Source organism: Triturus cristatus, chromosome 1_1, assembly GCF_964204655.1.
Source record: "Triturus cristatus chromosome 1_1, aTriCri1.1, whole genome shotgun sequence".
NCBI classification, from domain to species: domain Eukaryota; kingdom Metazoa; phylum Chordata; class Amphibia; order Caudata; family Salamandridae; genus Triturus; species Triturus cristatus.
The window spans coordinates 393,447,329-393,471,074 of NC_140579.1; positions in this window are offsets into that span (position 1 = coordinate 393,447,329).

Genomic DNA, 23,746 nt, shown 5'->3' on the forward strand with positions numbered 1-23,746 from the left:
CTGGGTCTCTGGCTCTACAATGACTCTGCTGACCTGGTTCTCTGGTTCTTATGCTTCTCTGCTGACTTGGTTCTCTGGCTCTAAAGCAACTATGCCGACCTGTTTCTCTGCCTCTAGAGCAGCTCTGCTGACCTGGTTCTTAGGCTCTAGAGCAGCTCTGCTGACCTGGTTCTTAGTCTCAAGAGCACCTCTGCTGCCCTGGTTAATAATCTCTAGAGCAGATCTGCTGACCTAGTTCTCTGGCTCTAGAACGGCTCTGCTGACCTGGTTCTATGGCTCTAAAGCAGCTCTGCTGACCTGGATGTCTGGCTCTAAAGAAGCTCTGCTGAAGTGGTTCTTAGGCTCTAAAGCAGCTCTGCTGACCTGGTTCTCTGGCTCTACAACGGCTCTGCTGACGTGGTTCTCTGGCTTTAAAGAAGCTCTGCAGACCTGGTAGTCTACCTCTAAAGCAGGCCTACTGACCTGGTTCTCTGGCTCAAGAGCAACTATGCTGACCTGGTTCTCTCCCTCTAAAGCAGGTCTGCTGACCTGGTTTCTCTGGCTCTACAGCAGCTCTGATGACCTGTGTCTCTGGCTCTAGAGCAGCTCAGCTGACCTGGTTCGTAGGCTCTAAAGCAGCTCTGCTGACCTGGTCCTCTGGCTATGAAGCAGCTCTGCTGACCTGGTTGTCTCCCTCTAAAGCAGCTCTGCTGGCCTAGTTCTCTGGCTCTAAAGCAGCTCTGCTGACCTGTGTCTCTGGCTCTAGAGCAGCTCAGCTGACCTGGTTCTTGGGCACTAGAGCAGCTCTGCCGACCTGGTTCTCTGGCTCTACAACGGCTCTGCTGACCTGGTTCTCTGGCTCTAAAGCAAGTCTGCTGACCTGGTTCTCTGGCTCTAGAGAAGCTCTGCTGACCTGGTTCTCTGGCTCTAGAGCAGCTCTGCTGACCTGGTTCTCTGGCTCTAGAGCAGCTCTGCTGACCTGGTTCTCTGGCTCTAGAGCAGCTCTGCTGACCTGGTTCTCTGGTTCTACAACGGCTCTCCTGACCTGGTTCTCTGACTCAAAAGCAGTGCAGCTGAGCTGGTTCTATGGCTCTAAAGCAGCTCTGCTGACCTGGTTCTCTGGGTCTAGAGCATCTCTGCTGTCATGCTGTCCTGGTTTTAGGCTCTAGAGCAGCTCTGCTGACCTGGTTCTCTGGCCCAAGAGCAGCTCTGCTGACCTGGCTCTTAGGCACTATAGAATCTCTGCTAACCTGGTTCTCTGGCAATAAAGCAGCTCTGCTGACCCTGTTCTCTCCCTCTAAAGCAGCTCTGCTGACCTGGTTCTCTGGCTCTAGAGCAGCTCTGCTCTCCTGGTTCTTAGGCTCTAGAGAAGCTCTGCTGACCTGGTTCTCTGGCTCTTCAACGGCTCTGCTGACCTGGTTCTCTGGCTCTACAATGGCTCTGCTGACCTGGTTCTCTGGCTCTACAGCAGTTCTACTGACCTGGTTCTCTGCCTCTAGAGCAGCTCTGCTGACCTGGTTCTCTCCCTCTAAAGTAGCTCTGCTGTCCTGGTTCTTAGGCTTTAGAGCAGCTCTGCTTACCTGGTTCTTCGGCTCAAGAGCACCTCTGCTGACCTGGTTCTCTCCCTCTAAAGTAGCTCTGCTGACCTGGTTCTCTGGCTCTAAAGCATCTCTGCTGACCTGGTTCTGTACTCCCTCTAAAGCAGCTCTGCTGAATTGATTTCTCTGGCTCTAAAGCAGCTCTGCTGACCTGGAACTTAGGCTCTAGAGCAGCTCTGCTGACATCATTCTCTGGCTCTACAACGGCTCTACTGACCTGGTTCTATGGCACTAAAGCAGCTCTGCTGACCTGGATCTCTGGCTCTAAAGCAGCTCTGCTGACCTGGTTCTCTGGCTCTAAAGCATCTCTGCTGACCTGGTTCTCTCCTCCCTCTAAAGCAGCTCTGCTGACCTGATTTCTCTGGCTCTAAAGCAGCTCTGCTGAACTGTGTCTCTGGCTCTAGAGCAGCTCTGCTGACCTGGAACTTAGGCTCTAGAGCAGCTCTGCTGACATGGTTTTCTGGCTCTACAACAGCTCTGCAGACCTTGTTCTATGGCTCTAATGAAGCTCTTCTGACCTGGTTCTCTGGCTCTACAACGGCTCTGCTGACCTGGTTCTCTGGCTCTAGAGCAGCACTGCTGACCTCGTTCTCTGGCTCTAAAGCAGCTCTGCTGACCTGGTTCTCTGGCGCTACAACGGCTCTGCTGAACTGGTTCTCTGGCTCTACAGCAGCTCTGCTGACCTGGTTCTCTGACTCTACAGCAGCTATGCTGACCTGGTGCTTAGGCTCTAGAGCAGCTCTGCTGACCTGGTTCTTAGTTTCAAGAGCACCTCTGCTGACCTGGTTAATAATATCTAGAGCAGATCTGCTGACCTGGTTCTCTGGCTCTAAAGCAGCTCTGCTGACCTGGATCTGTGGCTTTGAAGCAGCTCTGCTGACCTGGTTCTCTGGCTCTAAAGCAGCTCTTCTCACCTGGTTCTATGGCTCTAAAGCAGCTCTGCTGACCTGGTTCTCTGGCTTTGAAGCAGCTCTGCTGACCTTGTTCTCTGGCTCTTGAGCAGCTCTGCTGACCTGGTTCTCTCCCTCTAAAGTAGCTCTGCTGACCTGGTTCTCTGGCTCTAAAGCAGCTCTGCTGACCTGGTTCTCTCTCTCTAAAGGAGCTCTGATGACCTGGTTTCTCTGGCTCTAGAGCAGCTCTGTTGACCTTGTTCTTAGGCTCTAGAGCAGCTCTGCTGACCTGGTTCTTAGTCTCAAGAGCACCTCTGCTGACCTGATTAATAATCTCTAGAGCAGATCTGCTGACCTGGTTCTCTGGCTCTACAACGGCTCTGCTGGCCTGGTTCTATGGCTCTAAAGCAGCTCTGCTGACCTGGATCTCTGGCTCTAAAGAAGCTCTGCTGAAGTGGTTCTTAGGCTCTAAAGCAGCTCTGCTGACCTGGTTCTCTGGAACTACAACGGCTCTGCTGACGTGGTTCTCTGGCTTTAAAGAAGCTCTGCTGACCTGGGTCTATGGCTCTAAAGCAGCTCTGCTGGACCTGGTTCTCTGGCTCTAAAGCAGCTCTGCTGACCTGGTTCTCTAACTCTAAAGAAGCTCTGCTGACCTGGTTCTTAGGCTCTTAAAGCAGCTCTGATGACCTGTGTCTCTGGATCTAGATCAGCTCAGCTGACCTGGTTCTTAGGCTCTAAAGCAGCTCTGCTGACCTGGTTCTCTGGCTATGAAGCAGCTCTGCTGACCTGGTTGTCTCCCTCTAAAGCAGCTCTGATGACCTGTGTCTCTGGCTCTAGAGCAGCTCAGCTGACCTGGTTCTTAGGCACTAGAGCAGTTCTGCCGACCTGGTTCTCTGGCTTTACAACGGCTCTGCTGACCTGGTTCTCTGGCTCTAAAGCAAGTCTGCTGACCTGGTTCTCTGGCTCTAGAGAAGCTCTGCTGACCTGGTTCTCTGGCTCTATAGCAGCTCTGATGACCTGGTTCTCTGGCACTAAAGCAGCTCTGATGACCTGGTTCTCTTGCTCTAGAGCAGCTCTGCTGACCTGGTTCTATGGTTCTACAACGGCTCTGCTGACCTGCTTCTCTGACTCAAAAGCAGTTTAGCTGAGCTGGTTCTATGGCTCTAAAGCAGCTCTGCTGACCTGGTTCTTAGGCTCTAGAGCAGCTCTGCTGACCTGGTTCTTAGTCTCAAGAGCACCTCTGCTGACCTGGTTAATAATCTCTAGAGCAGATCTGCTGACCTGGTTCTCTGGCTCTAAAGCAGCTCTGCTGACCTGGATCTGTGGCTTTGAAGCAGCTCTGCTGACCTGGTTCTCTGGCTCTAAAGCAGCTCTGCTCACCTGGTTCTCTCCCTCTAAAGTAGCTCTGCTGACCTGGTTCTCTGGCTCTAAAGCAGCTCTGCTGACCTGGTTCTCTCTCTCTAGAGGAGCTCTGCTGACCTGGTTTCTCTGGCTCTAGAGCAGCTCTGCTGACCTGGTTCTCTGCCTCTAGAGCAGCTCTGCTGACCTGGTTCTTAGGCTCTAAAGCACCTCTGCTGCCCTGGTTAATAATCTCTAGAGCAGATCTGCTGACCTGGTTCTCTGGCTCTAGAACGGCTCTGCTGACGTGGTTCTCTGGCTTTAAAGAAGCTCTGCTGACCTGGGTCTATGGCTCTAAAGCAGCTCTGCTGACCTGGTTCTCTGGCTCTAAAGCAGCTCTGCTGACCTGGATGTCTGGCTCTAAAGCAGCTCTGCTGACCTGGTTCTCTGGCTCTACAACGGCTCTGCTGACGTGGTTCTCTGGCTTTAAAGAAGCTCTGCTGACCTGGGTCTATGGCTCTAAAGCAGCTCTGCTGACCTGGTTCTCTGGCTCTAAAGCAGCTCTGCTGACCTGGTTCTCTAACTCTAAAGAAGCTCTTCTGACCTGGTTCTTAGGCTCTAAAGCAGCTCTGCTGACCTGGTTCTCTGGCTCTACAACGGCTCTGCTGACCTGGTTCTCTGGCTTTAAAGAAGCTCTGCAGACCTGGTAGTCTACCTCTAAAGCAGGCCTACTGACCTGGTTCTCTGGCTCAAGAGCAACTATGCTGACCTGGTTCTCTCCCTCTAAAGCAGGTCTGCTGACCTGGTTTCTCTGGCTCTACAGCAGCTCTGATGACCTGTGTCTCTGGCTCTAGAGCAGCTCAGCTGACCTGGTTTTTAGGCTCTAAAGCAGCTCTGCTGACCTGGTTCTCTGGCTATGAAGCAGCTCTAATGACCTGGTTGTCTCCCTCTAAAGCAGCTCTGCTGGCCTAGTTCTCTGGCTCTAAAGCAGCTCTGCTGACCTGTGTCTCTGGCTCTAGAGCAGCTCAGCTGACCTGGTTCTTAGGCACTAGAGCAGCTCTGCCGACCTGGTTCTCTGGCTCTACAACGGCTCTGCTGACCTGGTTCTCTGGCTCTAAAGCAGCTCTGCTGACCTGGATCTGTGGCGCTACAACGGCTCTGCTGACTTGCTTCTCTGGCTCTACAGCAGCTCTGATGACCTGGTTCTCGGCCTCTAGAGCAGCTCTGCTGACCTGGTTCTATGGTTCTACAACGGCTCTGCTGACCTGGTTCTCTGACTCAAAAGCAGTTTAGCTGAGCTGGTTCTATGGCTCTAAAGCAGCTCTGCTGACCTGGTTCTCTGGCGCTACAACGGCTCTGCTGACCTGCTTCTCTGGCTCTACAGCAGCTCTGATTACCTGGTTCTCTGCCTCTAGAGCAGCTCTGCTGACCTGGTTCTTAGGCTCTAGAGCAGCTCTGCTGACCTGGTTCTTAGGCTCTAGAGCAGCTCTGCTGACCTGGTTCTTAGGCTCTAGAGCAGCTCTGCTGACCTGGTTCTTAGTCTCTAGAGCACCTCTGCTGACCTGGTTAATAATCTCTAGAGCAGATCTGCTGACCTGGGTCTCTGGCTCTAAAGCAGCTCTGCTGACCTGGATCTGTGGCTTTGAAGCAGCTCTGCTGACCTGGATCTGTGGCTCTAAAGCAGCTCTGCTCACCTGGTTCTCTGGCTTTGAAGCAGCTCTGCTGACCTTGTTTTCTGGCTCTTGAGCAGCTCTGCTGACCTGGTTCTCTGCCTTTAGAGCAGCTCTGCTGACCTGGTTCTTAGGCTCTAGAGCAGCTCTGCTGACCTGGTTCTTAGTCTCAAGAGCACCTCTGCTGCCCTGGTTAATAATCTCTAGAGCAGATCTGCTGACCTGGTTCTCTGGCTCTAGAACGGCTCTGCTGACCTGGTTCTATGGCTCTAAAGCAGCTTTGCTGACCTGGATCTCTGGCTCTTAAGAAGCTCTGCTGAAGTGGTTCTTAGGCTCTAAAGCAGCTCTGCTGACCTGGTTCTCTGGCTCTACAACGGCTCTGCTGACGTGGTTCTCTGGCTTTAAAGAAGCTCTGCTGACCTGGGTCTATGGCTCTAAAGCAGCTCTGCTGACCTGGTTCTCTGGCTCTAAAGCAGCTCTGCTGACCTGGTTCTCTGGCTCTAAAGCAGCTCTGCTGACCTGGTTCTCTGGCTCTAAAGCAGCTCTGCTGACCTGGTTCTTAGGCTCTAAAGCAGCTCTGCTGACCTGGTTCTTAGGCTCTAAAGCAGCTCTGCTGACCTGGTTCTCTGGCTCTACAATGGCTCTGCTGACCTGGTTCTCTGGCTTTAAAGAAGCTCTGCAGACCTGGTAGTCTACCTCTAAAGCAGGCCTACTGACCTGGTTTCTCTGGCTCTTGAGCAGCTCTGCTGACCTGGTTCTCTCCCTCTAAAGCAGGTCTGCTGACCTGGTTTCTCTGGCTCTACAGCAGCTCCTATGACCTGTGTCTCTGGCTCTAGAGCAGCTCAGCTGACCTGCTTCTTAGGCTCTAAAGCAGCTCTGCTGACCTGGTTCTCTGGCTATGAAGCAGTTCTAATGACCTGGTTGTCTCCCTCTAAAGCAGCTCTGCTGGCCTAGTTCTCTGGCTCTAAAGCAGCTCTGCTGACCTGTGTCTCTGGCTCTAGAGCAGCTCAGCTGACCTGGTTCTTAGGCACTAGAGCAGCTCTGCCGACCTGGTTCTCTGGCTCTACAACGGCTCTGCTGACCTGGTTCTCTGGCTCTAAAGCAGCTCTGCTGACCTGGATCTGTGGCTTTGAAGCAGCTCTGCCGACCTGGTTCTCTGGCTCTAAAGCAGCTCTACTCACCTGGTTCTATGGCTCTAAAGCAGCTCTGCTGACCTGGTTCTATGGCTCTAAAGCAGCTCTGCTGACCTGGTTCTCTGGCTCTAAAGCAGCTCTGCTGACCTTGTTCTCTGGCTCTTGAGCAGCTCTGCTGACCTGGTTCTCTCCCTCTAAAGTAGCTCTGCTGACCTGGTTCTCTGGCTCTAAAGCAGCTCTGCTGACCTGGTTCTTAGGCTCTAGAGCAGCTCTGCTGACCTGGTTCTCTCTCTCTAAAGGAGCTCTGATGACCTGGTTTCTCTGCCTCTAGAGCAGCTCTGTTGACCTGGTTCTTAGGCTCTAGAGCAGATCTGCTGACCTGGTTCTCTGGCTCTACAGCGGCTCTGCTGACCTGGTTCTATGGCTCTAAAGCAGCTCTGCTGACCTGGATCTCTGGCTCTAAAGAAGCTCTGCTGAAGTGGTTCTTAGGCTCTAAAGCAGCTCTGCTGACCTGGTTCTCTGGATCTACAACGGCTCTGCTGACGTGGTTCTCTGGCTTTAAAGAAGCTCTGCTGACCTGGGTCTATGGCTTTAAAGCAGCTCTGCTGACCTGGTTCTTAGGCTCTAAAGCAGCTCTGATGACCTGTGTCTCTGGCTCTAGATCAGCTCAGCTGACCTGGTTCTTAGGCTCTAAAGCAGCTCTGCTGACCTGGTTCTCTGGCTATGAAGCAGCTCTGCTGACCTGGTTGTCTCCCTCTAAAGCAGCTCTGCTGGCCTAGTTCTCTGGCTCTAAAGCAGCTCTGCTGACCTGTGTCTCTGGCTCTAGAGCAGCTCAGCTGACCTGGTTCTTAGGCACTAGAGCAGCTCTGCCGACCTGGTTCTCTGGATCTACAACGGCTCTGCTGACCTGGTTCTCTGGCTCTAAAGCAAGTCTGCTGACCTGGTTCTCTGGCTCTAGAGAAGCTCTGCTGACCTGGTTCTCTGGCTCTAAAGCAGCTCTGATGACCTGGTTCTCTTGCTTTAGAGCAGCTCTGCGGACCTGGTTCTATGGTTCTACAACGGCTCTGCTGACCTGGTTCTCTGACTCAAAAGCAGTTTAGCTGAGCTGGTTCTATGGCTCTAAAGCAGCTCTGCTGACCTGGTTCTCTGGCGCTACAACGGCTCTGCTGACCTGCTTCTCTGGCTCTACAGCAGCTCTGATGACCTGGTTCTCTGCCTCTAGAGCAGCTCTGCTGACCTGGTTCTCTGGGTCTAGAGCATCTCTGCTGTCATGCTGTCCTGGTTCTATGGCTCTACAGCAGCTCTGCTGACCTGGTTCTCTGGCGCTACAACGGCTCTGCTGACCTGCTTCTCTGGCTCTACAGCAGCTCTGCTCACCTGGTTCTATGGCTCTAAAGCAGCTCTGCTGACCTGGTTCTCTGGCTTTGAAGCAGCTCTGCTGACCTTGTTTTCTGGCTCTTGAGCAGCTCTGCTGACCTGGTTCTCTGGCTCTAAAGCAGCTCTGCTGACGTGGCTTCTTTGCCTCTACGGCAGATCTGTAAATGTAAATGTAAATGTCAAGGTACTTATAGAGCGCACTGTCACCAGACGGCCACCTTGCGGTGTCGCCTATGCGGTTTCCTGGCGCTGATACTCATACCGCTGTGGAACCCCTCCTGGCTTTCCCTGTGAAGTGTCCACTCCTGGCCACCCCCAGGGTGAAACCAGGCATCCTTAGCGCTGTTGGGGCCGGTGTGGAGGCTAAGCAAGCTATTGCCCAGAGTTGCAGCGTGGGGCCCGTGATTAGAATAGGCACCGAGGCGAGAATAGACAGGTCCGAGGAAATTGAGCCCGAGCCCCGCCAAGGCGGGAATCGAACCCTGGTCCCTGACCAGAACTCTGCTGATCTGGTTCTATAGCTCTAAAGCAGCTCTGCTGAACTGGTTCTCTGGCTTTGAAGCAGAGCTGCTGAGCTGGTTCTCTGGCTCTAAAGCAGGTCTGCTGACCTGGTTCTCTGGCTCTAAAGCAGTTATGCTTACCTGGTGCTCTGGCTGAAAAGCGGCTCTGCTGACCTGGTTCTCTGGTTCTAAAGCAATTCTGCTGACCTAGATCTCTCCCACTAATGCAGCTCTTCTGACCTGGTTCTCTGGCTTTGAAGCAGCTCTGCTGACCTGGATCCCTGGCTCTAGATCAGCTCTGCTGACCTGGTTCTCACCCTCTAAAGCATCTCTGGTGACCTGGTTCTCTGGCTCTAAACCAGCTCTGCTGACCTGGTTCTCTCCCTCTAAAGCAGCTCTGCTGACCTGGTTTCTCTGACTCTACAGCAGCTCTGTTGACCACTGTCTCTGGCTCTACAATGGCTCCTCTGACCTGGTTCTCTGGCTCCAAAGCAACTATGCTGACCTGGTTCTTATGCTCTAGAGCAGCTCTGCTGACCTGGATCTTTTGCTGTAAAGCAGCTCTGCTGACCTGGTTCTCTGGCTCTCTGGCTCTAAAGCAGTTCTGCTGACCTAGATCTCTCCCTCTAAAGCAACTCTGCTGATCTGGTTCTCTGGCTTTGAAGCAGCTCTGCTGACCTGGCTCTCCGGCTCTAGATCAGCTCTGCTGACCTGCTTCTCACCCTCTAAAGCATCTCTGCTGACCTGGTTCTCTGGCTCTAGAGCAGCTCTTCTGACCTGGTTCTCAGGCTCTAGAGCAGCTCTGCTGACCTGGTTCTCAGGCTCTAGAGCAGCTCTGCTGACCTGGTTCTCAGGCTCTAGAGCAGCTCTGCTGACCTGGTTCTCAGGCTCTAGAGCAGCTCTGCTGACCTGGTTCTCAGGCTCTAGAGCAGCTCCGCTGACCTGGTTCTCTGACCCTAAAGCAGCTCTGCTGACCTCGTTCTTAGGCTCTAGAGCAGCTCTGCTGACGTGGTTCTCTGGCTCTAGAGCAGATCTGCTGACCTGGTTCTCTGGCTCTAGAGCAGCTCTGCTGACCTGGTTCTCTGGCTCTAGAGCAGATCTGCTGACCTACTTCTCTGGCTTTGAAGCACCTCTGCTGCCCTGGTTCTCTTGCTCTAAGGCAGTTCTGCTGACCTGGTTATCTGGCTCTACAGCAGCTCTGCTGACCTGGTTCTCTGCCTCTACAGCAGCTCTACTGACGTGGTTCTTAGGCTCTAGAGCAGCTCTGCTGACCTGGTTCTCTGGCTCTAAAGCAGTTCTGATGACCTGGTTCTCTGGCTGTAAAGCAGCTCTGCTGACCTGGTTCTCTGGCTCTAGAGCAGCTCTGCAAACCTGGTTCTTATGCTCTACAGCAGCTCTGCTGACCTGGTTGTCTGGCTCTCCAGCAGCTCTGCTGATCTGGTTCTCTGGCTCTAGAGCTGCTCTGCTGACCTGGTAATAGGCTCTAGATCACCTCTGCGGACCTGGTTCTCTGGCTCTACAAAAGCTCTGCTGACCTACTTCTCTGGCTTTGAAGCACCTCTGCTGACCTGGTTCTCTGGTTCTAAAGCAGCTCTGCTGACCTGGTTCTATGGCTCTTAGGCGGCTTTCTGACCTGGTTCTCTGGCTTTGAAGCAGCTCTGCTGACCTGGTTTTCTGGCTCTGGAGCAGCTCTGCTGGCGTGGTTCTCTCCCTCTAAAGCAGCTCTGCTGACCTGGTTCTATGGCTCTAAAGCAGTCCTGCTGACCTAGATCTCTCCCTCTAAAGCAGCTCTGATGACCTGGTTCTCAGGCTCTATAGCAGCTCTGCTGACCTGGTTCTCTGGCTCTAAAGCTTCTCTGCTGACTTGGTTCTCTGGCTCTAAAGCAGCTCTGCTGACCTGGTTTTCTCCCTCTAAAGCAGCTCTGCTGACCTGGTTTCTCTGGCTCTAGAGCAGCTATGCTGACCTGGTTCTTTGGCTCTAGAGCAGCTATGCTGACCTGGTTCTCTGTCTCTAGAGCAGCTCTGCTGACCTGGTTCTCTTCCTCTAAAGCAGCTCTGCTGACCTGGTTCTCTCTCTCTAAAGCAGCTCTACTGACCTGGCTCTAAAGCAGCTCTGCTGACCTTGTTCTCTGGCTCTAAAGCAGCTCTGCTGACCTGGCTTCTTTGCCTATAGGGCAGATCTGCTGATCTGGTGCTATAGCTCTAAAGCAGCTCTGCTGACCTTGTTCTCTGGCTGTAAAGCAGGTCTGCTGACCTGGTTCTCTGGCTGTAAAGCAGGTCTGCTGACCTGGTTCTCTGGCTGTAAAGCAGTTATGTTTACCTGGTTCTCTGGCTGAAAAGCGGCTCTGCTGACCTGGTTCTCTGGCTCTAAAGCAATTCTGCTGACCGAGATCTCTCCCGCTAATGCAGCTCTTCTGACCTGGTTCTCTGGCTTTGAAGCAGCTCTGCTGACCTGGATCCCTGGCTCTAGATCAGCTCTGCTGACCTGGTTCTCACCCTCTAAAGCATCTCTGCTGACCTGGTTCTCTGGCTCTAAAGCAGCTCTACTGACCTGGTTCTCTCCCTCTACAGCAGCTCTGTTGACCTCTGTCTCTGGCTCTAGAGCAGCTCTGCTGGCCTGGGTCTCAGGCTCTAGAGCTGCTCTGCTGACCTGGTAATAGGCTCTAGATCACCTCTGCTGACCTGGTTCTCTGGCTCTACAAAAGCTCTGCTGACCTACTTCTCTGGCTTTGAAGCACCTCTGCTGACCTGGTTCTCTGGTTCTAAAGCAGCTCTGCTGACCTGGTTCTATGGCTCTTAGGCGGCTCTTCTGACCTGGTTCTCTGGCTTTGAAGCAGCTCTGCTGACCTGGTTTTCTGGCTCTAGAGCAGCTCTGCTGGCGTGGTTCTCTCCCTCTAAAGCAGCTCTGCTGACCTGGTTCTATGGCTCTAAAGCAGTCCTGCTGACCTAGATCTCTCCCTCTAAAGCAGCTCTGCTGACCTGGTTCTCTGGCTCTAGATCAGCTCTGCTGACCTGCTTCTCACCCTCTAATTCATCTCTGCTGACCTGGTTCTCTAGCTCTAAAGCAGCTCTGCTGACCAGGTTCTCTCCCTCTAAAGCAGCTCTGCTTCCCTGGTTTTTCGGGCTCTACAGCAGCTCTGCTGACCTCTGTCTCTGGCTCTAGAGCAGCTCTGTTGACCTCGTTCTCTGGCTCCACAATGCCTCTGCTGACCTGGTTCTCTGGCTCTAAAGCTTCTCTGCTGACTTGGTTCTCTGGCTCTAAAGCAACTATGCTGACCTGATTCTCTCCCTCTACAGCAGCTCTGCTGAGCTTGTTCTCACCCTCTAAAGCAGCTCTGCTGATCTGGTTCTCTGGATATAAAGCAGCTCTGCTGACCTGGTTTTCTCCCTCTAAATCAGCTCTGCTGACCTGGTTTCTCTGGCTCTACATCATCTCTGCTGACGTTGTTCTATGCCTCTAAAGCAGCTATGCTGACCTGGTTCTCTGTCTCTAGAGCAGCTCTGCTGACCTGGTTCTCTTCCTCTAAAGCAGATCTGCTGACCTGGTTCTCTTCCTCTAAAGCAGCTCTGCTGACCTGGTTCTCTCTCTCTAAAGCAGCTCTACTGACCTGGCTCTCTCTCTCTAAAGCAGCTCTGCTGACCTGGTTCTCTGGCTCTAAAGCAGCTCTGCTGACCTGGCTTCTTTGCCTATAGGGCAGATCTGCTGATCTGGTGCTATAGCTCTAAAGCAGCTCTGCTGACCTTGTTCTCTGGCTTTGAAGCAGAGCTGCTGAGCTGGTTCTCTGGCTGTAAAGCAGTTATGTTTACCTGGTTCTCTGGCTGAAAAGCGGCTCTGCTGACCTGGTTCTCTGGCTCTAAAGCAGTTCTGCTGACCGAGATCTCTCCCTCTAATGCAGCTCTTCTGACCTGGTTCTCTGGCTTTGAAGCAGTTCTGCTGACCTGGATCCCTGGCTCTAGATCAGCTCTGCTGACCTGGTTCTCACCCTCTAAAGCATCTCTGCTGACCTGGTTCTCTGGCTCTAAAGCAGCTCTGCTGACCTGGTTCTCTCCCTCTAAAGCAGCTCTGCTGACCTGGTTTCTCTGACTCTACAGCAGCTCTGTTGACCTCCGTCTCTGGCTCTAGAGCAGCTCTGCTGACCTGGGTCTCAGGCTCTATAGCAGCTCTGCTGACCTGGGTCTCTGGCTCTACAATGACTCTGCTGACCTGGTTCTCTGGTTCTTATGCTTCTCTGCTGACTTGGTTCTCTGGCTCTAAAGCAACTATGCCGACCTGTTTCTCTGGCTCTAGAGCAGTTCTGCTGACCTGGTTCTTATGCTCTAGAGCAGCTCTGCTGACCTGGTTCTCTTGCTGTAAAGCAGCTCTTCTGACCTGGTTCTCTGGCTCTAAAGCAGTTCTGCTGACCTAGATCTCTCCCTCTAAAGCAGCTCTGCTGATCTGGTTCTCTGGCTTTGAAGCAGCTCTGCTGACCTGGTTCTCCGGCTCTAGATCAGCTCTGCTGACCTGCTTCTCACCCTCTAAAGCATCTCTGCTGACCTGGTTTCTCTGACTCTACAGCAGCTCTGTTGACCTCCGTCTCTGGCTCTAGAGCAGCTCTGCTGACCTGGGTCTCAGGCTCTATAGCAGCTCTGCTGACCTGGGTCTCTGGCTCTACAATGACTCTGCTGACCTGGTTCTCTGGTTCTTATGCTTCTCTGCTGACTTGGTTCTCTGGCTCTAAAGCAACTATGCCGACCTGTTTCTCTGGCTCTAGAGCAGTTCTGCTGACCTGGTTCTTATGCTCTAGAGCAGCTCTGCTGACCTGGTTCTCTTGCTGTAAAGCAGCTCTTCTGACCTGGTTCTCTGGCTCTAAAGCAGTTCTGCTGACCTAGATCTCTCCCTCTAAAGCAGCTCTGCTGATCTGGTTCTCTGGCTTTGAAGCAGCTCTGCTGACCTGGTTCTCCGGCTCTAGATCAGCTCTGCTGACCTGCTTCTCACCCTCTAAAGCATCTCTGCTGACCTGGTTCTCTGGCTCTAAAGCAGCTTTGCTGACCTGGTTCTCTGGCTCTAAAGCAACTCTGCTGACCTGGTTCTCTGGCTCTAGAGCAGCTCTGCTGACCTGGTTCTCTGGCTCTACAGCAGCTCTGCTGACCTGGTTCTCTGGCTCTACAGCAGCTCTGCTGACCTGGTTCTCTGGCTCTAAAGCAGCTCTGCTGACTTCTTTCTTAGGCTCTAGAGCAGCTCTGCTGAACTAGATCTCTCCCTCTAAAGCAGCTCTGCTGATCTGGTTCTCTGGCTTTGAAGCAGCTCTGCTGACCTGGTTCTCCGGCTCTAAAGCAGCTCTGCTGACCTGGTTCTCTGGCTCTAAAGCAGCTCTGCTGACCTGCTTCTCACCCTCTAAAGCATCTCTGCTGACCTGGTTCTCTGGCTCTAAAGCAACTCTGCTGACCTGGTTCTCTGGCTCTACAGCAGCTCTGCTGACCTGGTTCTCTGGCTCTACAGCAGCTCTGCTGACCTGGTTCTCTGGCTCTACAGCAGCTCTGCTGACCTGGTTCTCTGGCTCTACAGCAGCTCTGCTGACCTGGTTCTCTGGCTCTACATCAGCTCTGCTGACCTGGTTCTCTGGCTCTAGAGCAGCTCTGCTGACCTGGTTCTCTGGCTCTAGAGCAGCTCTGCTGACCTGGTTCTCTGGCTCTAGAGCAGCTCTGCTGACCTGGTTCTCTGGCTCTTGAGCAGCTCTGCTGACCTGGTTCTCTGGCTCTAGAGCAGCTCTGCTGACCTGGTTCTCTGGCTCTAAAGCAGCTCTGCTGACCTGGCTTCTTTGCCTATAGGGCAGATCTGCTGATCTGGTGCTATAGCTCTAAAGCAGCTCTGCTGACCTTGTTCTCTGGCTTTGAAGCAGAGCTGCTGAGCTGGTTCTCTGGCTGTAAAGCGGCTCTGCTGACCTGGTTCTCTGGCTCTAAAGCAGTTCTGCTGACCGAGATCTCTCCCTCTAATGCAGCTCTTCTGACCTGGTTCTCTGGCTTTGAAGCAGCTCTGCTGACCTGGATCCCTGGCTCTAGATCAGCTCTGCTGACCTGGTTCTCTGGCTCTAAAGCAGCTCTGCTGACCTGGTTCTCTCCCTCTAAAGCAGCTCTGCTGACCTGGTTTCTCTGACTCTACAGCAGCTCTGTTGACCTCCGTCTCTGGCTCTAGAGCAGCTCTGCTGACCTGGGTCTCAGGCTCTATAGCAGCTCTGCTGACCTGGGTCTCTGGCTCTACAATGACTCTGCTGACCTGGTTCTCTGGTTCTTATGCTTCTCTGCTGACTTGGTTCTCTGGCTCTAAAGCAACTATGCCGACCTGTTTCTCTGGCTCTAGAGCAGTTCTGCTGACCTGGTTCTTATGCTCTAGAGCAGCTCTGCTGACCTGGTTCTCTTGCTGTAAAGCAGCTCTTCTGACCTGGTTCTCTGGCTCTAAAGCAGTTCTGCTGACCTAGATCTCTCCCTCTAAAGCAGCTCTGCTGATCTGGTTCTCTGGCTTTGAAGCAGCTCTGCTGACCTGGTTCTCCGGCTCTAGATCAGCTCTGCTGACCTGCTTCTCACCCTCTAAAGCATCTCTGCTGACCTGGTTTCTCTGACTCTACAGCAGCTCTGTTGACCTCCGTCTCTGGCTCTAGAGCAGCTCTGCTGACCTGGGTCTCAGGCTCTATAGCAGCTCTGCTGACCTGGGTCTCTGGCTCTACAATGACTCTGCTGACCTGGTTCTCTGGTTCTTATGCTTCTCTGCTGACTTGGTTCTCTGGCTCTAAAGCAACTATGCCGACCTGTTTCTCTGGCTCTAGAGCAGTTCTGCTGACCTGGTTCTTATGCTCTAGAGCAGCTCTGCTGACCTGGTTCTCTTGCTGTAAAGCAGCTCTTCTGACCTGGTTCTCTGGCTCTAAAGCAGTTCTGCTGACCTAGATCTCTCCCTCTAAAGCAGCTCTGCTGATCTGGTTCTCTGGCTTTGAAGCAGCTCTGCTGACCTGGTTCTCCGGCTCTAGATCAGCTCTGCTGACCTGCTTCTCACCCTCTAAAGCATCTCTGCTGACCTGGTTCTCTGGCTCTAAAGCAGCTTTGCTGACCTGGTTCTCTGGCTCTAAAGCAACTCTGCTGACCTGGTTCTCTGGCTCTAGAGCAGCTCTGCTGACCTGGTTCTCTGGCTCTACAGCAGCTCTGCTGACCTGGTTCTCTGGCTCTACAGCAGCTCTGCTGACCTGGTTCTCTGGCTCTAAAGCAGCTCTGCTGACTTCTTTCTTAGGCTCTAGAGCAGCTCTGCTGAACTAGATCTCTCCCTCTAAAGCAGCTCTGCTGATCTGGTTCTCTGGCTTTGAAGCAGCTCTGCTGACCTGGTTCTCCGGCTCTAAAGCAGCTCTGCTGACCTGGTTCTCTGGCTCTAAAGCAGCTCTGCTGACCTGCTTCTCACCCTCTAAAGCATCTCTGCTGACCTGGTTCTCTGGCTCTAAAGCAACTCTGCTGACCTGGTTCTCTGGCTCTACAGCAGCTCTGCTGACCTGGTTCTCTGGCTCTACAGCAGCTCTGCTGACCTGGTTCTCTGGCTCTACAGCAGCTCTGCTGACCTGGTTCTCTGGCTCTACAGCAGCTCTGCTGACCTGGTTCTCTGGCTCTACATCAGCTCTGCTGACCTGGTTCTCTGGCTCTAGAGCAGCTCTGCTGACCTGGTTCTCTGGCTCTAGAGCAGCTCTGCTGACCTGGTTCTCTGGCTCTAGAGCAGCTCTGCTGACCTGGTTCTCTGGCTCTTGAGCAGCTCTGCTGACCTGGTTCTCTGGCTCTAGAGCAGCTCTGCTGACCTGGTTCTCTGGCTCTAAAGCAGCTCTGCTGACCTGGCTTCTTTGCCTATAGGGCAGATCTGCTGATCTGGTGCTATAGCTCTAAAGCAGCTCTGCTGACCTTGTTCTCTGGCTTTGAAGCAGAGCTGCTGAGCTGGTTCTCTGGCTGTAAAGCGGCTCTGCTGACCTGGTTCTCTGGCTCTAAAGCAGTTCTGCTGACCGAGATCTCTCCCTCTAATGCAGCTCTTCTGACCTGGTTCTCTGGCTTTGAAGCAGCTCTGCTGACCTGGATCCCTGGCTCTAGATCAGCTCTGCTGACCTGGTTCTCTGGCTCTAAAGCAGCTCTGCTGACCTGGTTCTCTCCCTCTAAAGCAGCTCTGCTGACCTGGTTTCTCTGACTCTACAGCAGCTCTGTTGACCTCCGTCTCTGGCTCTAGAGCAGCTCTGCTGACCTGGGTCTCAGGCTCTATAGCAGCTCTGCTGACCTGGGTCTCTGGCTCTACAATGACTCTGCTGACCTGGTTCTCTGGTTCTTATGCTTCTCTGCTGACTTGGTTCTCTGGCTCTAAAGCAACTATGCCGACCTGTTTCTCTGGCTCTAGAGCAGTTCTGCTGACCTGGTTCTTATGCTCTAGAGCAGCTCTGCTGACCTGGTTCTCTTGCTGTAAAGCAGCTCTTCTGACCTGGTTCTCTGGCTCTAAAGCAGTTCTGCTGACCTAGATCTCTCCCTCTAAAGCAGCTCTGCTGATCTGGTTCTCTGGCTTTGAAGCAGCTCTGCTGACCTGGTTCTCCGGCTCTAGATCAGCTCTGCTGACCTGCTTCTCACCCTCTAAAGCATCTCTGCTGACCTGGTTCTCTGGCTCTAAAGCAGCTTTGCTGACCTGGTTCTCTGGCTCTAAAGCAACTCTGCTGACCTGGTTCTCTGGCTCTAAAGCAACTCTGCTGACCTGGTTCTCTGGCTCTACAGCAGCTCTGCTGACCTGGTTCTCTGGCTCTAAAGCAGCTCTGCTGACTTCTTTCTTAGGGTCTAGAGCAGCTCTGCTGAACTAGATCTCTCCCTCTAAAGCAGCTCTGCTGATCTGGTTCTCTGGCTTTGAAGCAGCTCTGCTGACCTGGTTCTCCGGCTCTAAAGCAGCTCTGCTGACCTGGTTCTCTGGCTCTAAAGCAGCTCTGCTGACCTGCTTCTCACCCTCTAAAGCATCTCTGCTGACCTGGTTCTCTGGCTCTAAAGCAACTCTGCTGACCTGGTTCTCTGGCTCTACAGCAGCTCTGCTGACCTGGTTCTCTGGCTCTAAAGCAGCTCTGCTGACTTCTTTCTTAGGCTCTAGAGCAGCTCTGCTGAACTAGATCTCTCCCTCTAAAGCAGCTCTGCTGATCTGGTTCTCTGGCTTTGAAGCAGCTCTGCTGACCTGGTTCTCCGGCTCTAAAGCAGCTCTGCTGACCTGGTTCTCTGGCTCTAAAGCAGCTCTGCTGACCTGATTCTCACCCTCTAAAGCATCTCTGCTGACCTGGTTCTCTGGCTCTAAAGCAACTCTGCTGACCTGGTTCTCTGGCTCTACAGCAGCTCTGCTGACCTGGTTCTCTGGCTCTAGAGCAGCTCTGCTGACCTGGTTCTCTGGCTCTAGAGCAGCTCTGCTGACCTGGTTCTCTGGCTCTAGAGCAGCTCTGCTGACCTGGTTCTCTGGCTCTAGAGCAGCTCTGCTGACCTGGTTCTCTGGCTCTAGAGCAGCTCTGCTGACCTGGTTCTCTGGCTCTAGAGCAGCTCTGCTGACCTGGTTCTCTGGCTCTAGAGCAGCTCTGCTGACCTGGTTCTCTGGCTCTAGAGCAGCTCTGCTGACCTGGTTCTCTGGCTCTAAAGCAGCTCTGCTGACCTGGCTTCTTTGCCTATAGGGCAGATCTGCTGATCTGGTGCTATAGCTCTAAAGCAGCTCTGCTGACCTTGTTCTCTGGCTTTGAAGCAGAGCTGCTGAGCTGGTTCTCTGGCTGTAAAGCGGCTCTGCTGACCTGGTTCTCTGGCTCTAAAGCAGTTCTGCTGACCGAGATCTCTCCCTCTAATGCAGCTCTTCTGACCTGGTTCTCTGGCTTTGAAGCAGCTCTGCTGACCTGGATCCCTGGCTCTAGATCAGCTCTGCTGACCTGGTTCTCTGGCTCTAAAGCAGCTCTGCTGACCTGGTTCTCTCCCTCTAAAGCAGCTCTGCTGACCTGGTTTCTCTGACTCTACAGCAGCTCTGTTGACCTCCGTCTCTGGCTCTAGAGCAGCTCTGCTGACCTGGGTCTCAGGCTCTATAGCAGCTCTGCTGACCTGGGTCTCTGGCTCTACAATGACTCTGCTGACCTGGTTCTCTGGTTCTTATGCTTCTCTGCTGACTTGGTTCTCTGGCTCTAAAGCAACTATGCCGACCTGTTTCTCTGGCTCTAGAGCAGTTCTGCTGACCTGGTTCTTATGCTCTAGAGCAGCTCTGCTGACCTGGTTCTCTTGCTGTAAAGCAGCTCTTCTGACCTGGTTCTCTGGCTCTAAAGCAGTTCTGCTGACCTAGATCTCTCCCTCTAAAGCAGCTCTGCTGATCTGGTTCTCTGGCTTTGAAGCAGCTCTGCTGTCCTGGTTCTCCGGCTCTAGATCAGCTCTGCTGACCTGCTTCTCACCCTCTAAAGCATCTCTGCTGACCTTGTTCTCTGGCTCTAAAGCAGCTTTGCTGACCTGGTTCTCTGGCTCTAAAGCAACTCTGCTGACCTGGTTCTCTGGCTCTAAAGCAACTCTGCTGACCTGGTTCTCTGGCTCTACAGCAGCTCTGCTGACCTGGTTCTCTGGCTCTAAAGCAGCTCTGCTGACTTCTTTCTTAGGCTCTAGAGCAGCTCTGCTGAACTAGATCTCTCCCTCTGAAGCAGCTCTGCTGATCTGGTTCTCTGGCTTTGAAGCAGCTCTGCTGACCTGGTTCTCCGGCTCTAAAGCAGCTCTGCTGACCTGGTTCTCTGGATCTAAAGCAGCTCTGCTGACCTGCTTCTCACCCTCTAAAGCATCTCTGCTGACCTGGTTCTCTGGCTCTAAAGCAACTCTGCTGACCTGGTTCTCTGGCTCTACAGCAGCTCTGCTGACCTGGTTCTCTGGCTCTACAGCAGCTCTGCTGACCTGGTTCTCTGGCTCTAGAGCAGCTCTGCTGACCTGGTTCTCTGGCTCTAGAGCAGCTCTGCTGACCTGGTTCTCTGGCTCTAGAGCAGCTCTGCTGACCTGGTTCTCTGGCTCTAGAGCAGCTCTGCTGACCTGGTTCTCTGGCTCTAGAGCAGCTCTGCTGACCTGGTTCTCTGGCTCTAGAGCAGCTCTGCTGACCTGGTTCTCTGGCTCTACAGCAGCTCTGCTGACCTGGTTCTCTGGCTCTAAAGCAGCTCTGCTGACCTGGTTCTCTGGCTCTAAAGCAGCTCTGCTGACCTGGTTCTCTGGCTCTAAAGCAGCTCTGCTGACCTGGTTCTCTGGCTCTGGAGCAGCTCTTCTGACATGGTTCTCTGCCTCTACAGCATCTCTACTGACCTGGTTCTTAGGCTCTAGAGCAGCTCTGCTGACCTGGTTCTCTGGCTCTAATGCAGTTCTGCTGACCTGGTTCTCTGGCTGTAAAGCAGCTCTGCTGACCTGGTTCTCTGGCTGTAAAGCGGCTCTGCTGATCTGGTTCTCTCCCTCTGAAGCAGCTCTGCTGAACTGGTTCTCTGGCTCTAGAGCAGCTCTGCTGAACTGGTTCTCTGGCTCTAGAGCAGCTCTGCTGACCTGGTTCTTAGGCTTTAGAGCAGATCTGCTTACCTGGTTCTCTGGCTCTTAAGCAGTTCTGCTGACCTGGTTCTCTGGCTGTAAAGCAGCTCTGCTGACCTGGTTCTCTGGCTGTAAAGCGGCTCTGCTGACCTGGTTCTCTCCCTCTGAAGTAGCTCTGCTGACCTGGTTCTCTCGCTCTAAAGCAGCTCTGCTGACCTGGTTCTCTCGCTCTAAAGCAGCTCTGCTGACCTGGTTCTCTGGCTCTAAAGCAGCTCTGCTGACGTGGCTTCTTTGCCTCTACGGCAGATCTGCTGATCTGGTTCTATAGCTCTAAAGCAGCTCTGCTGAACTGGTTCTCTGGCTTTGAAGCAGAGCTGCTGAGCTGGTTCTCTGGCTCTAAAGCAGGTCTGCTGACCTGGTTCTCTGGCTCTAAAGCAGTTATGCTTACCTGGTGCTCTGGCTGAAAAGCGGCTCTGCTGACCTGGTTCTCTGGTTCTAAAGCAGTTCTGCTGACCTAGATCTCTCCCTCTAATGGAGATCTTCTGACCTGGTTCTCTGGCTTTGAAGCAGCTCTGCTGACCTGGTTCTCTGGCTCTAAAGCAGCTCTGCTGACCTGGTTTCTCTGACTCTACAGCAGCTCTGTTGACCTCTGTCTCTTGCTCTACAATGGCTCCTCTGACCTGGTTCTCTGGTTCTTAAGCTTCTCTGCTGACCTGGTTCTCTGGCTCCAAAGCAACTATGCTGACCTGTTTCTCTGGCTCTAGAGCAGTTCTGCTGACCTGGTTCTTATGCTCTAGAGCAGCTCTGCTGACCTGGTTCTTTTGCTGTAAAGCAGCTCTGCTGACCTGGTTCTCTGGCTCTAAAGCAACTCTGCTGACCTGGTTTTTAGGCTCTAGAGCAGCTCTGCTGACCTGGTTCTCAGGCTCTAGAGCAGCTCTGCTGACCTGGTTCTCAGGCTCTAGAGCAGCTCTGCTGACCTGGTTCTCAGGCTCTAGAGCAGCTCTGCTGACCTGGTTCTCAGGCTCTAGAGCAGCTCTGCTGACCTGGTTCTCAGGCTCTAGAGCAGCTCTGCTGACCTGGTTCTCTGGCTCTAGAGCAGCTCTGCTGACCTGGTTCTCTGGCTCTAGAGCAGCTCTGCTGACCTGGTTCTAGAGCAGCTCTGCTGACCTGGTTCTAGAGCAGCTCTGCTGACCTGGTTCTCTGGCTCTAGAGCAGCTCTGCTGACCTGGTTCTCTGGCTCTACAGCAGCTCTGCTGATCTCGTTCTTAGGCTCTAGAGCAGCTCTGCTGACGTGGTCCTCTGTCTCTAGAGCAGCTCTGCTGACCTTGTTCTTAGGCTCTAGAGCAGCTCTGCTGACCTGGTTCTCTGGCTCTAAAGCAGCTCTGCTGACCTGGTTCTCTGGCTCTAGAGCAGCTCTTCTGACCCGGTTCTTAGGCTCTAGAACAGCTCTGCTGACATGGTTATCTGGCTCTACAACTCCTCTGCTGCCCTGGTTCTCTTGCTCTAAGGCAGTTCTGCTGACCTGGTTATCTGGCTCTACAGCAGCTCTGCTGACCTGGTTCTCTGCCTCTACAGCAGCTCTACTGACCTGGTTCTTAGGCTCTAGAGCAGCTCTGCTGACCTGGTTCTCTGGCTCCAATGCAGCTCTGCTGACCTGGTTCTCTGGCTCTAAAGCAGTTCTGCTGACCTGGTTCTCTGGCTGTAAAGCAGCTCTGCTGACCTGGTTCTCTGGCTCTAGAGCAGCTCTGCTGACCTGGTTCTCTGGCTCTAGAGCAGCTCTGCTGACCTGGTTCTTATGCTCTACAGCAGCTCTGCTGACCTGGTTGTCTGGCTCTCCAGCAGCTCTGCTGATCTGGTTCTCTGGCTCTAGAGCTGCTCTGCTGACCTGGTAATAGGCTCTAGATCACCTCTGCGGACCTGGTTCTCTGGCTCTACAAAAGCTCTGCTGACCTACTTCTCTGGCTTTGAAGCACCTCTGCTGACCTGGTTCTCTGGTTCTAAAGCAGCTCTGCTGACCTGGTTCTATGGCTCTTAGGCGGCTCTTCTGACCTGGTTCTCTGGCTTTGAAGCAGCTCTGCTGGCCTGGTTTTCTGGCTCTAGAGCAGCTCTGCTGGTGTGGTTCTCTCCCTCTAAAGCAGCTCTGCTGACCTGGTTCTATGGCTCTAAAGCAGTCCTGCTGACCTAGATCTCTCCCTGTAAAGCAGCTCTGCTTCCCTGGTTGTTCTGGCTCTACAGCAGCTCTGATGACCTGGTTCTCAGGCTCTATAGCAGCTCTGTTGACCTCGTTCTCTGGCTCCACAATGCCTCTGCTGACCTGGTTCTCTGGCTCTAAAGCTTCTCTGCTGACTTGGCTCTCTGGCTCTAAAGCAACTACGCTGACCTGTTTCTCTGGCTCTAGAGCAGCTTTGCTGAACTGATTCTCTGGCTCTAAAGCAGCTCTGCTGACCTGGCTTCTTTGCCTATAGGGCAGATCTGCTGACCTGGTTCTATGGCTCTAAAGCAGCTCTGCTGACCTGGATCTCTGGCTCTAAAGCAGCTCTGCTGAACTGGTTCTCTTCCTCTACAGCAGCTCTGCTGAGCTTGTTCTCTGACTTTGAAGCAACTCTGCTGACCTAGATCTCTGGCTGTACAGCAGCTCTGCTGACCTGGTTCTCACCCTCTAAAGCAGCTCTGCTGATCTGGTTCTCTGGATATAAAGCAGCTCTGCTGACCTGGTTTTCTGGCTCTACAACTTCTCTGCTGCCCTGGTTCTCTTGCTCTAAGGCAGTTCTGCTGACCTGGTTATCTGGCTCTACAGCAGCTCTGCTGACCTGGTTATCTGGCTCTACAGCAGCTCTACTGACCTGGTTCTTAGGCTCTAGAGCAGCTCTGCTGACCTGGTTCTCTGGCTCCAATGCAGCTGTGCTGACCTGGTTCTCTGGCTCTAAAGCAGTTCTGCTGACCTGGTTCTCTGGCTGTAAAGCAGCTCTGCTGACCTGGTTCTCTGGCTGTAAAGCAGCTCTGCAAATCTGGTTCTTATGCTCTACAGCAGCTCTGCTGACCTGGTTGTCTGGCTCTCCAGCAGCTCTGCTGATCTGGTTCTCTGGCTCTAGAGCTGCTCTGCTGACCTGGTAATAGGCTCTAGATCACCTCTGCTGACCTGGTTCTCTGGCTCTACAAAAGCTCTGCTGACCTACTTCTCTGGCTTGAAGCACCTCTGCTGACCTGGTTCTCTGGTTCTAAAGCAGCTCTGCTGACCTGGTTCTATGGCTCTTAGGCGGCTCTTCTGACCTGGTTCTCTGGCTTTGAAGCAGCTCTGCTGACCTGGTTCTATGGCTCTAAAGCAGTCCTGCTGACCTAGATCTCTCCTTCTAAAGCAGCTCTGATGACCTGGTTCTCAGGCTCTATAGCAGCTCTGCTGACCTGGTTCTCTGGCTCTAAAGCTTCTCTGCTGACTTGGTTCTCTGGCTCTAAAGCAACTATGCTGACCTGTTTCTCTGGCTCTAGAGCAGCTTTGCTGACCTGATTCTCTCCCTCTACAGCAGCTCTGCTGAGCTTGTTCTCTGACTTTGAAGCAACTCTGCTGACCTGGATCTCTGGCGTTACAGCAGCTCTGCTGACCTTGTTCTCACCCTCTAAAGCAGCTCTGCTGATCTGGTTCTCTGGATATAAAGCAGCTCTGCTGACCTGGTTTTCTCCCTCTAAAGCAGCTCTGCTGACCTGGTTTCTCTGGCTCTACATCATCTCTGCTGACATGTATCA